Consider the following 12,706-nt stretch of genomic DNA (forward strand, 5'->3'; position numbering starts at 1 on the left):
TTATGGAAGATGTGCATTTACAAAGTGATGAAAACTTAGAATAAGGGAATTTTTTTGTTGTGTCAGTAGTTATTTGTTCTTGTAGCACTGGGAAACCCTCTGAGATTAGTATGTGACAAAAACAGAATATGGGATACAGAGGTAATCAGAAATAAGGAATTCATTAGTCTTTTATTCCATTTAACTTGATAGACTACTCAAACCCATTATTTAGAAACTATGGAAGGAGCCGTTATCTTATTTGGCAGCAGCCTTGTGCAAAGTTCAGGGTGGTATTTCTTAAGGAAATTTTTCTGAACTTGAAAGCAAATTAATATGCCATCATTGGCACAGAATGTGTTCTTCCTTATCAGTCTTTCTGAACATTACTTTTCCAAAACAACTTCCAGATACTTTATTTTGAAACACAAAGAATTACCTTTCTTTTTACTTTCCTGGCTGCACATACTGCAGAAAACCTGCAGAGGCAGTGTAATATGCATCTTACAGTATATTGATCTCCCTGATACGTGCAGACATCCATACACTCTTACACTTGTTCAGAATCAGGCATACGTTGGGTACAAAACACAGACAGGGTGTTTCATTGGCTCAAAAAAGCATGTTTCTCACTGTTGTATCATTTCCTGCCTTATTTACCCCACTTCTGTTGGGAGGAACATGAAAGACAAGAAGCAGCAGAGGTTCCTGCAGCATCTGAGGGCTGACTGAAGGTTGAAAGCCTGGCTATTCATTAGAAGATTAAGGAATTCTATGTTTGTCCCAAAGACCTTGGGATTTTTATGTCTGTTTGGATAATTATATACACAAAATTGTTGTATTTCTTTTACATGGTGGGAAGTGGTCTCTTTCCCTATTCCATTTTTCAAAAGTTGTTGAAAGAAGTTTGACCAAACAGCTACTTTGTACTTTCACCAAACAAATAACTTCTGGAACATAAATCAAATGCAGAATATTCCTGTCCAAAATTAAAAAAAAATAAATTCTAAAGCAGTGCAACTGTGAAAAAACAAAACTTGAGATAGAAAACTACTCTGAGACCTATAGTATAATTATCCATAAAGTACAAGCTGCCACTTAATCTGTGAGGGAAAATATTTAGAAATACAAGTCTTAGAAGGGAAGAGGGCAGGTATTGAAAAAATGAAGTACTGATTTATTAAAATACTTCTCCAATGAGAATAATAGATAAGCAGTTAAAGAGGGGAAAAAAACAACATAATTTAAAAGGAAAATAAACTTAATTTCTAACTGAAAATAGTATAAAAATCTATTTTGTCTTCACTGCAGTCATTGGATCCATATGAGAATATGCTTTTTTACCCATGCCTAGTATTGGTAATAGTATTATTAAATACATTTTAACTTACGTTATGTCAGCTTCCTCATAGTAGAAGACCTTCAGCATTTAGTTAAGATAAAATTTCATCAAGAAATGAGCTGCTAAGATGCTCTTATTCAAAACAACTAATCAGAAGTACCCTTTCCAGAAAAAGCAAGTGAAAGTGATTTTCCCCCCACACTATATATGAGTCCATAATTTAAGCATTCCAGTATTATGAAGAGTGAATTGGACTTGGCTTCTCTCAGAGGAACAGCAGTCAGCAAAAGCCTCTTAGTCCTCTTAGCCTGAGGAATGTGTGTCTCTAACAGATTGCCAGGAAAGATTAACTGCTGCAGGTAGAACAGCTGCTGGTTCAAACAATTTTGATCTTTTTATAACTTGTGCTCATTCTGTTTCCACATGGAATTGGTCTGCTTGTTATGGAAAGCTGCAGGTAGCACAGCTGCTGGTTCAAAAGATTCCAGTCCCCTTATATCTTCTGTACATTGTTTCTGTCTAAAACTGGCCCAGTTGTTTTGGAGAGCCCCAAGGAAACCACTTTAAAAAATAGTTTGCTAACCTTTTCAAGGAGTGAAATATGCTCTTGCTTTCTTTTTGTCTTTGTAGTGGAAAAGCTTGTTCATCGAAACCAGTGTTTACTGTAGTTTCTTTGCATAGGTTTTCCTAGGAGAGTAAAAAGATACTCCATTTTTAAAAGAGTGGTCTAGAAAAAATAAGGATAGAAATCACCACGCTTAACCATTTCTCAGTATGTACAGAAACTGTGCACTACACTACAGGTTTTCAGTAGGGTTTATAGATGGGATGATGCATTTAACCTAACCAACCATTTAGAAGTAAGGTGAGCAGAGTTAATTGTCATCTGGTGACAAGTCAAATGAAATAGGCAGCTACGTAATCACCCATCCTGAAAGAGATTGATAAATGGGATTAATTTCCCTTGTGAGGTGCCTATCTGCCGCCTTCTGCTGACTTTAAGTATCTGTAAGTGAAAGGCCTAACTTTTAAATAGCTAAAATTACATGAGATAAATCACCCATGATTCATTCAGAAACCAAAGCTGTGTTCTCAGAGCTGTGCTCTATGCTGAAGAGCCTAGATGTCACTTAATGCCATCTGCTTTTTAAAAGCATGCATTGAACTGTGGGTGCAGGGAAAACTGGTATTTCTCTGTATGAGCTGGTAATTATCACACAGAGATGGTTGCATGAACTTGCTTATGCGGTCAGGCCAATAAGGTCATACACTGCTAGGTGATCTTGCCGATTGACACACACATAGAATCACACAGAATCTTAGGGGTTGGAAGGGACCTCGAAAGATCATCCAGTCCAACCCCCCTGCCAGGCAGGGTCACCTAGAGCACATCACACAGGAATGCATCCAGGTGAGGTTTGAATGTCTCCAGCGAAGGAGACTCCACAACTTCTCTGGGCAGCCTGTTCCAGTGCTCTGTCACTCTCACAGTGAAGAAGCTTTTCCTCATGTTTATGTGGAACCTCCTGGGCTCCAGTTTGCACCATTGCCCCTTGTCCTATCATTGGACATCACTGAGAAGAGCCTGGCTCTGTCCTCCTGACACCCTTAATGTATTTATAAACATTGATGAAGTTGCCCCTCAGTCTCCTCTTCCCCAAGCTAAAGAGAGCCAGCTCCCTCAGCCTTTCCTCATAAGGGAGATGTTCCACTCCCTTCATCATCTTCATGGTTCTGTACTGGACTCTTTCAAGCAGTTCCCTGTCCTTCTTGAACTGAGGGGCCCAGAATTAGACACAGTATTCCAAATGTGGCCTCACAACGTGTATGCTATTTTGAGAACCTCTGGACATTCTTTTGCACCATGGAGGACTGGCTGAAATATTTGCATCATTCTTGAAGGTGCCATGTAGGTTTTCTTTTTAAAAGTTACAAAAATGCAAAGTACTGAAGAGCTAGTCATGGTGTAAATAGCCTGTCAGTTTCTTCACGTCAACATGTTGGGCTAAGGATTGTGTTTTCACTACTGGACCTATTCCCCTCTAAATATAGAGTAGAATAAGAAGCAATTATTTTAGCAGGCATGCTTCTCTTTCTCCTTTGAAGAAGTACAGCAGTTCTGAAATCTGAAATCATAGTATCATAGAATGCTTTGGGTGGGAAGGGACCTTAATGATCATTGAGTTCTCAACCCCCCTGCATGGCCAGGGACATCTCCCACTAAACCAGATAGAAATTAGGAGCATTTCAATCACTAGACCCCTGAAATGAGGTCACATTTTGAATTTGGATCATTTTATACTATATCAACATTGATAGAGCAGGTGCAACAAGTTTTGCATTTGTAAGTGTCATGGTTTCACCCTCACTGGCAACTGAGCACCACACAACCATTTGCTCACTACTCCCACAGTGGAATAGAGAGAATCAGAAGGGTAAAAGTCAGAAAACTCATGAGTTGAGATAAAGACAGTTTAATAGATAAAGTGTAAGCCATGTGCTTACACTTACAATTTGCCACTCCCCATCAGCAGGCAAGGTGTTCAGCCATCCCTAGGAAAGCTGGGCTGCATGTCTTCCCAAGTGGCTGTACAGTCACTTGGGAAGACAAATGCCATCACCCTAAATGTCCCCCTCTTCCTTTGTCTTCCCCCAGCTTTATATACTGAGCACAATGTCATATGCTACAGGATAGCCTTTCAGTCAGCTTAGGGATCAGCTGTCCTGGTTGTGTACCCTCACAACTTCTTGTGCACCCCCCAGCTCACTCATTGGCAGGACAATGTGAGAAGCAGAAGTCGTCTTGAAACAGTGTAAGCACAGCTCATCAATAAGGAAAACAAGCCATGTGCTACCAGCACTGTTTTCAGCACAAATCCAAAGCATAGCCCCATAACAGCTACCATGAAGAAAATTAACTTTATCCCAGCCAAAACCAGGACAGTAGCACATGCAAACTTTTGCCTGTGCTAACCTTAAGGTTACTTGATTTAGGAGCAACATACGAAAGAAAGCAAGTTAAAATGTTGTCAATCTGCATGCTCACTTAATTGCTAGGTTAAGAATATTGCCTTCATACCTTTGATGAAAAGGGCTCTATGGACTCAGATAAGAACAAAAGTGTTTAGTTCAATGTATGTGCTCAAAAACATTGAGTTTTGGCTTGAATTGTTCCAGGAGATCCACACAAGAATGTTGTATTCATACTCTCTATTATGGAGACCATCTGACTGTGCTTCCTAAGTCAAAACCTGAGAGTCTGCAGTAAGACTGTATGAGCTTTTTATAGGAAGTGTCCAGAAAATAGGGGAGGAAGGGTGTTCTTGTTGCTAGAACAAGTGTTTCAATGTAGGATACTATTGTACTTGGTTCCTTCTTTGTTACAAAATCCATTGCAAATTCACGTGTCTCCGAGCAGATCTAGTATGTTGAGCAGTAAAATAATGAAACATACTGCTCAGTTAAGTTAGTCAATACAATTGTTATAAGACAATTTTTTTTTTTTAGTGGGCTAGATTAAGGAAAGGTGGCTTCTAAGGACTGGAGATGACCCAGGAGTCTTGTCTTACCATTATAGTTATTCAAACTGCAAGTGACTTTTATTATATTCGAGTGAATTACCTGTATGACATTTTCCTCTACTGAGCAGCAGGTGTGCAGTTTCACAGATACCATTCCCATAGCTTAATAGTTGCTATGGGGATAGTACTGTTGCTTAGTAGTTGATAAGAATAAATACAGAAGAATCAGGTTTAAAATAAAATACAAAGAATAGTCTTTTGGAGCAGTAAAGAGAAAATGGCTGGTGAGGAAATTTTGCCAGTGATGACTTCTAAGCTGAAAAAAATGGTATTTTCTTTCTCTTCAGGACAGTTTGTGTGTTTTTTCTAGTCTCCACTAACTGTGCAGATGCTAATGGGTACTTTTCTCCAGATCTCTCATCCTAATGCTTTTCAGCCACCATTCTTCAAAAGTTCCAGGAGAGTGAAATGTCAGCAAAATATTCCATGTATAGACAGAATAATAGTAAAGACAAAAGAGAAACAATAATAAACATCTGCTACAGACCCTGAGGACTGAAGATAGCAAAAGGAAAACAAACCCAAAAAAATACTGGGATAAGTATTACAGATCTCAAGACAACAAGATAATTTGCTGAAGGGGAGATTACAGTGAACTGGACATCTGTTGGGTAACAAATACAGGAAAGTGCAAATCATCAAAGAGATTCTATAAGCAGCTAAAGGATATCTTCATGATCTGGAAAGCAGAAGATCCAATCATGAGAATAGAATGAAAAATAAAGAGGCAATAGAATGATGAATAGTAATTAATTACTTTAAAGGTAGGTCAGATCCCTACTTCTTCTATGAACTAACACATGGTCACTTTCCACATCTCAATTAAAATTGAAATGCTAGCATGAGTACATGCCTGTGTTCATAATTCCTTTCACCTCACCCAGGCATTCTTAGAGTCTGCCCTGCACTGATCTATGGCTGGACTTGGTGCCTTTCCCAGTTTGTGCTCCTTCTCCCAGCAGCTTGTGTTTGTTTTCTTGGCCAGCTTGTCCCTCCTTTTTCCCTAATCCTATCTTCTTGATTTAACAGATCTTGGTTCTCACTCTCACATTCTCTCTTACCTGATTCATATCCAAAATTTTGTTTTCTACTTGTAGTTTGGTTACTCTGTATCACTAGGAAATATCCTCTGTTTCATTAAGAAGAGAGGCTATTTAGGTGTCACAGACTCTGTTCTCATGCCCCTTTCTAACCCAGGGCACTTAAATACCTCTTAAATAGAAATGAGACTCTCAGCACTTCAGTTTAGGGCTGGAGCATACTGAATTGGTTTTTGGAGGAAGTGGAGGCACAGTTTAGTAAATGACATTTTGGTAAGTGCCATGATCTGTGAGAAGCTTGGACATGCTAAATGATTTTTTAGGCACATTAGTAGATAAAATCAATTAAATAACTCATTACTGTGTGCAATTTTCAATATTTTGTGTTTTTATAACTTGGCTATATATTGGTCAAGTTCATGAAAATGAAAGAAGGAAGACACCTAATACAGAAGCTGCCATGCCACGTGTCAACTTTCTGCTCCAAAACTTGGAGGCATTGCAGTTATACAAAGAAAGGGTTGCCAACTTTATTACATTGGCCAAATGATACATTTTTCCTTGACTAAAATGTCGAAGATAGTTGAACAATTTTCACTGAAGCTTTCCCAAAACACACACCCTAAGCCAACACCAGCCACTGACACATCCAACACAAGCGTTTAAGGTTGGCAATGTTTGAAGCAGCTTAAAGGAGAGCTCTGAATAGGTATGACTACTAGCTTGCTTCCAATTAGTATTGATGAGGATTCTGCTTTTCAGAAGCTTTATTTCAGTTTTAAAAAATTACAATCACTCTATCTGTGAAGGTATTAAGCAGGATTTTAAAAGCAAACAATATTTATTTGAAAGTGTGAGCATACATATGTCTATATATTTTTAAATTATTTTAAAGCTCATTAAGTACATCTGTAGTAACTGTAGCTATAGCGTAGAAAAATCCAAGCTAGATTTAAAGTATATGAGCAGAAGGCCCAGCAGTAGTCCAAGAAATGGCACCACATAGTTTACCAAATAACTTATTACAGATTATAAGAGAGTCCTTTAATGAAAATAACACTAATCTTCATTCAAAATGTCTAAATAAATGAAAAGGTAACCAGGTGGAAAAACATTTAAAAATTCAGTGCAAAACTGAATCTGAACTGATCTCTTCAGACTGTTTTACCAAGGCAGCAGGATAGAATACAATCCTTTTTTTATGGCTAGATCTTGAGAGGTTCTGATCATTTAGAAATGCAGTTGTTCAGAGTTCTAAAGGTCAGATTCTGCCAGGTTTATTGACAGTGGAGAAGCATCTTTTTTTCAAGTTGTTTCTGAGAAATCACTGCCCATGTAAGAAAAGCAGAAAAGTAAGGCTGACAGAATCTGGCCTTGCAAACTGCTAATTTAAGACCCAAACCAAATTTAGTGAAAGCTATTCATTTAAGTAGTACTACTTTAACCAAGAGTATATTGTTTAGGTTATTAACCTTTCTTAAGACCTTTGAGAAAAGAAGAAAATCTGAATTACCACAGTAATTTAAAGAGTACATTATGAATCTCATAAAAGGGATCAATTTCAGCAACAACCTGTCATCTACTGGCATAATAGGAATGAAATTCAAATAGTCCACTGGATAGGTTGCTGAGGTTCCAGTTAGTCCTTGTGTAATTGAAAGTATTTGGCCATGATTGAAGCATAATTTACATGGATATTTTTGGTAAGAAGCTTGGCAAACTCCTCTACGGAATTAATTCTCCTCTGATGCATAAAATGACAAAGCTCTGTGTTATATTCAGGAATCTTATTTCTGAGGTTCTTCTGTCATATTGCAAAGGAGGAGCAATGTACAGTATATCCACTGTCCATTGTTGGAGTTTCTTTCTTAACTATCTGCTGTATGAAAAATGATGACAATACTCATGTAATCCATTTCTTCCACAAATAATAGTTTTGGCTTTTTAATGATTAGAAGTGTTTAAATATATTTTTAATTAAAGTATTTCTGATTTTAGGACCTACCAGTCACCCTTGTGCCCCAAGTAGTCAGAAAAAAGTTGGATAAATTAATCTTTGGGAGTATAGTGATGCCTCGGTACAGTCTTGTGAAAAACGTCATGAATGTTGAAGATGAAAAAATGGCTTTGGCTCTGTGCACCTGTATTTTTGTCAAATGAAAAGTGACCTTACTGTAATATCAGAATTCAAAGCTTCATGTTTGTTTAGATAATTCTGCACTGAAGGGGTTACTGGCACTTTCTCTTCCTACTCATTTTTAAGAAATAAATTTGCAACCATGTGGGAACTTAGTAGTTCCCCATTCAAATTTCATCCTACAAAGTACATATTCATGTCCTTAGCCTTCACTTAATGTTTAATCCCACACCGAATGAAGTCAGTTAGCTTCACTTCTCTCCAGACAACTGCACTAAAACTGAGGGAGATACACCTGTTTTAAACCAAACTTCAATTGATAGGAGACAAAGACCTTCTACTAGTATTTAAGATATGTTAAAAGTGAGATACTATTTTTCATCCTTTCACAGCTTTACTCTAATTTTGATCAACTTTACTGCAGTGGCACTAGATTTATTCTAGCATGAATAAAAGTAAGTCAGCATCAGAAGATTTCTTTAATAGGATTAAAGTATACCAAAAAGAAGGATTTTTTTTTTTTTCCTTAGAGGCAGCTTCCAAAGCTTCCACTAACTTTGGAGAGTGAGAATGCAAAAAGTCCATTTTGATGTTTTTGTAAGAGATACATTTGAACTGAACAGGACGTTATAACTTTCAGAGTATAATTAGGAAGAAACATTTTATTTTTAATTGTATGCAGCTATCAGAAAAGATTAAATAATACTTCTTTCAAGCCATTTTTAAATATTACAATATATCTTAAGATACTAAGAATTTTTCAGCATAAAAATGCATTATAATTACAGCTTTTTGAAAAAGAAGAAAACTAGACAGTTATGATGCAGAAACATAGAGCACACATTTCAATCATTTGAATTGTTTTCTCTTTGCTAATATGTACATATATAGCTCCTGAGCAGCACAAGAGCTTAGCAAATACTTGCAAGTGTCTGGAGTTCAGGGATCAGCGAGATGCTGAAGGCAGGAAAAAGACTGCTGCCTGTTGACCTTGCAGCACCAGATCAGCTGAGGACATCCTGTCTAACCTTCAAAAGAAGGCTGATGTCAGGATTGGATGGGAGTCAGTGGCTTGGGCAGTGTGGGCTGCATGGAGGGGAGTATGTGTGCACGCAAAAAAAATTCCTGCATTCAATGAGTGAAGGTATGATCCAGCTAAAGTGACCCTCTTTAACGACACTTTAAAAACCCCATAATCCAGCAGCTGATCTCAGCAGTCTCTAAAGAATGTGCCAAGGCACTCTGTAGCTACAGAGCAAAAGGGTTGGCTTGTTGTAGTTGAAATTGTAGTATCTTTAATGCAAGCATCATTAAGGGGTTTGCCATTTTGGGTGACTTAAACCTCCTAGATCTGCTGTTTACTGCTCAGCTGCTGTCTCCTGCTAAATATACACCTTCTGCCTTGCCATCCAGGTTCTCGCTACTGCTCCCTGCTTCTCTGTGCCTCTGCAGAGAGGAGGGGCTGTTTCACCTCTGAGGATGACCTTCCTCAGGGTACTGGGGTGCAACCTACCTACCAGTGTGTCCCACCTGCAGGGAAGCACAGCCGATGGCCATTGTTTGCACTCAGCACAGCCAGAACAAAGCCCTTTCCTAGGGATCAGCATCCAGCCAAGTAATGTTCAGCTGCACGTGTGCAGATGGTGGTGGTTGGTGCCTGCACCCAGAAGACACATAGGCAGAGTGCAGGGTCAGGAGGCAGTCCTTTCCACCCTGTTGGTGCAAGTGGCAGCCCTGTGTGTGGCACAGAGCGGGGAAAGGGCAGGAGTTTGTTGTGAAAACATATCCCAAAGTCATGTTTTGGGGAGCCAGGCAGTAATATGGCCATCACCTCTTCCTTCCCTGCCACGGGTGGCAGGTTTGCTGAACTTGGCTTGAGCAACAGGCAGGAAAAGAGAGGGTGGGTGAAGTGACCCCACTGGACCAATCACATCTATTTAGCAGCTCCTCAGAGCATCCTTCTCCAGCAGGTGCATTGGCTCAGTTGGGTCCCTGTCAGACCTGTGGCAGAACCAGCTGCCCCTCCTGCCCACTCTGCCCTTGGCATCTCCTGTTCTGCAGGGTGTGCGGCTGCCGCAGGATTTCCTGCAGGAGGAGGTGCTGCCAACGTGGCACTGAGGCTCTGGAAGTCCATGGCCATGCCCCCAGCAGGCCAGTGCCAGCCACCATGAGGCATGGAGGGCAAGGAAAGGCACCAGGAGAATGGGTAGAAAGGAGCATCCAGAGACTGTGTCAGGGAACTAAAAATTTATTTCCCTTTCCTTGAAGAAAGTGTTGCTGCAGCCCTGCCAGTGCTAAAGGCAGTGTGGTGCCTTCTAGGATGGGGGAGAGTGAGCTGGTCTGGGGGGCAAGGCACAGCCCCATGCAGGGCAGGGGACAGTCTGGCAGGCTGGGAGCACTCTTTGGGGGATGCTGGGGCTTCCCGGGCAAGCATTCCCTGCTCTGGGCAGAGAAGGAACCTGTGGCTGCTGCCACCTGGGAGCCTGCTGGGGGTGGCTGGGTGGGCAGCAGAAGTTATCCCCAGGGAGGTGCCGGGGCTAGGGCTGGCTGCAAGACACAACTTCTTGCAGGGCAGGGGACTATCTAGGGGGCTGTCAGGCCTGCTCTTTGGGGCATGGCAGTGTTCCCTGGGCAAGTAGTCCCTGCCCTGGCTGGGCATGTAAGGACCTGCTGCCACCACATTCCCTGGCTCCTCCTGGGGCTGCTTCTGCTCTGCTATGAGAGGCACAGATGAAGGACTATCTGGCACCCCCACAGAAGGTGGCATCCAATGTGCCAGGTTCCTCCTTGACATCAAAGCTTGCAGGGCTGATGGAGGAGGCCAGGCTGGAATTGGGTGTGTTCTCCCCTGGGGTGCTGGGTCCAGTGCTGGCTGCAGGGCCACGGTCCTCCTCCCAGGGCTGCTCCTGATATTCTGTGACAGGCGCAGATGGGGAACAGCCAGGACCCTCACGGAGGGCAGCCTCCAGTGTGCCAGATTCCTCCTCCACATTGAAGCCTGTAGCGCTGCTGAGAGTGGCCAACATGCATTTCCCTGCTGCTCTAGATTGGTTCCCTGCAATGCATGTCCGTGACTCTGTGTATTACGTCCCCACTCCTGGCACCTTGCAGAGGCCTCCTGCGAGGGGAGTGTGGTGGAAACAGTCAGTGGGGACTACTTGTGGCTGGGTGATGCCTCCTCCAGCTGGCTGCCATTTCCTGTGCAATGCCAGGATTTGCAAGGAGAACCTGGGCAGTTGGTTGCCAGCCCTGGGTGAGAGTCTACCCACTTCTGGGCCATGCTCCCCTGTGATGTTCTGGCTTGGCAGAAGCCAGCAGACAACAAATGCGCCTCAGCAATTAACATATGGAAGAACTGAGATAAGACCTGAACAGAGGAGCACTTAAAGAAGAGCTGAGCTGGAGAGGCAGAGCAGTGCCTGTGGTTGCTGAGGAAGACGGGGAAGGAGGTGCCCAAGCAGAAGTTTCCCTGCCACCTAGGGCAAGATGGCAGGCTGTCTCTCTGCATTTATGGAGGAACGTGTTGGAATGTTCCCTGAAGGTGCCAGGAGGGATGAACTTGGCCAGTGGACTTGAATTTGCTGCCAGTGGACTCAGAATATGCAGCTGTGGAAGACCTCGACACCAGGGGAGGTGACTGTTCCCAAAGCAGCGCATTAATCTGTTGGAAGCCCAGGCTGGAGCAGCTCTGGACCTCGTGGGAAGGACTCATGAAGGAGTGGTTTGTGGAGGACTCTCTGCCATGGGAGGGACCCCATGGGGAAGCAGGGGAGGACTGTAAGGAATCCTTCTCCTGTGGAGGAAGGAACAGCAGGGACCACCAAACTGACCTGACTAAACCCCATCGCCTGTCCCCCTGTGCTGCTCGGGAGAAGAAGGGAGAGAAATCAGGAACAAAGTAATTTGGGCCTGAGAAAAAGGGAAGTACATATACTAGGTACTGTAACTTAAATATTATATGTTGTCAAATAAATTTCAAAAAAGCACTGCATATATATTTATTACTTTTTATATCTTTCCACTTTTGTGTTTCAAGAAAACAGGAAGACAGCTTGACTGCTGTCCCTGTTTAAATGTGAGTGTATGCAGCTGTTTATATTAATTAGGTTAGCAGTGCACCTAACCAAGTGAGAAGCTTTTGCTGTTTATGTACCAGACAAGGAAGTGATATCTAGGCATTCTGTAATGGCAGATTATCAAAAAGCTTTTCAGCACACGTATGCTTGTAGTAGTTGCTGAATATGCTGAGCAAAGGTATTATGTGCCAGTATCCTGTGAGGGATTAAGGTACTTTCACATAAACTAAATTCTTCAAAGTTATTGGAAAATCTTAGGAATAAAATCACTATATGAAAACATTAAGGATTAATGCACATTATATAATTCATAACATCTTTTCTATATTTATAAATGTCTCATATATTTAACAATAGGTCAGCCCCTAAAGGCCAGATACTCCAGAACTATTAACACTGAACTGTTTGGGTAACTCTATTAAAAAAATTGTGACCATGAAGTATTGAGAAATATGGATAGACTCCAGATAGGATTAATAAGAGCCCAGAGTGTATATCTCTATGTTCCTACTAATCAGTTATTAGAAAATACCCTGTGCAGCTTGATATAT

Source organism: Apus apus, chromosome 4 (assembly GCF_020740795.1).
Source record: "Apus apus isolate bApuApu2 chromosome 4, bApuApu2.pri.cur, whole genome shotgun sequence".
Lineage (NCBI taxonomy): Eukaryota > Metazoa > Chordata > Aves > Apodiformes > Apodidae > Apus > Apus apus.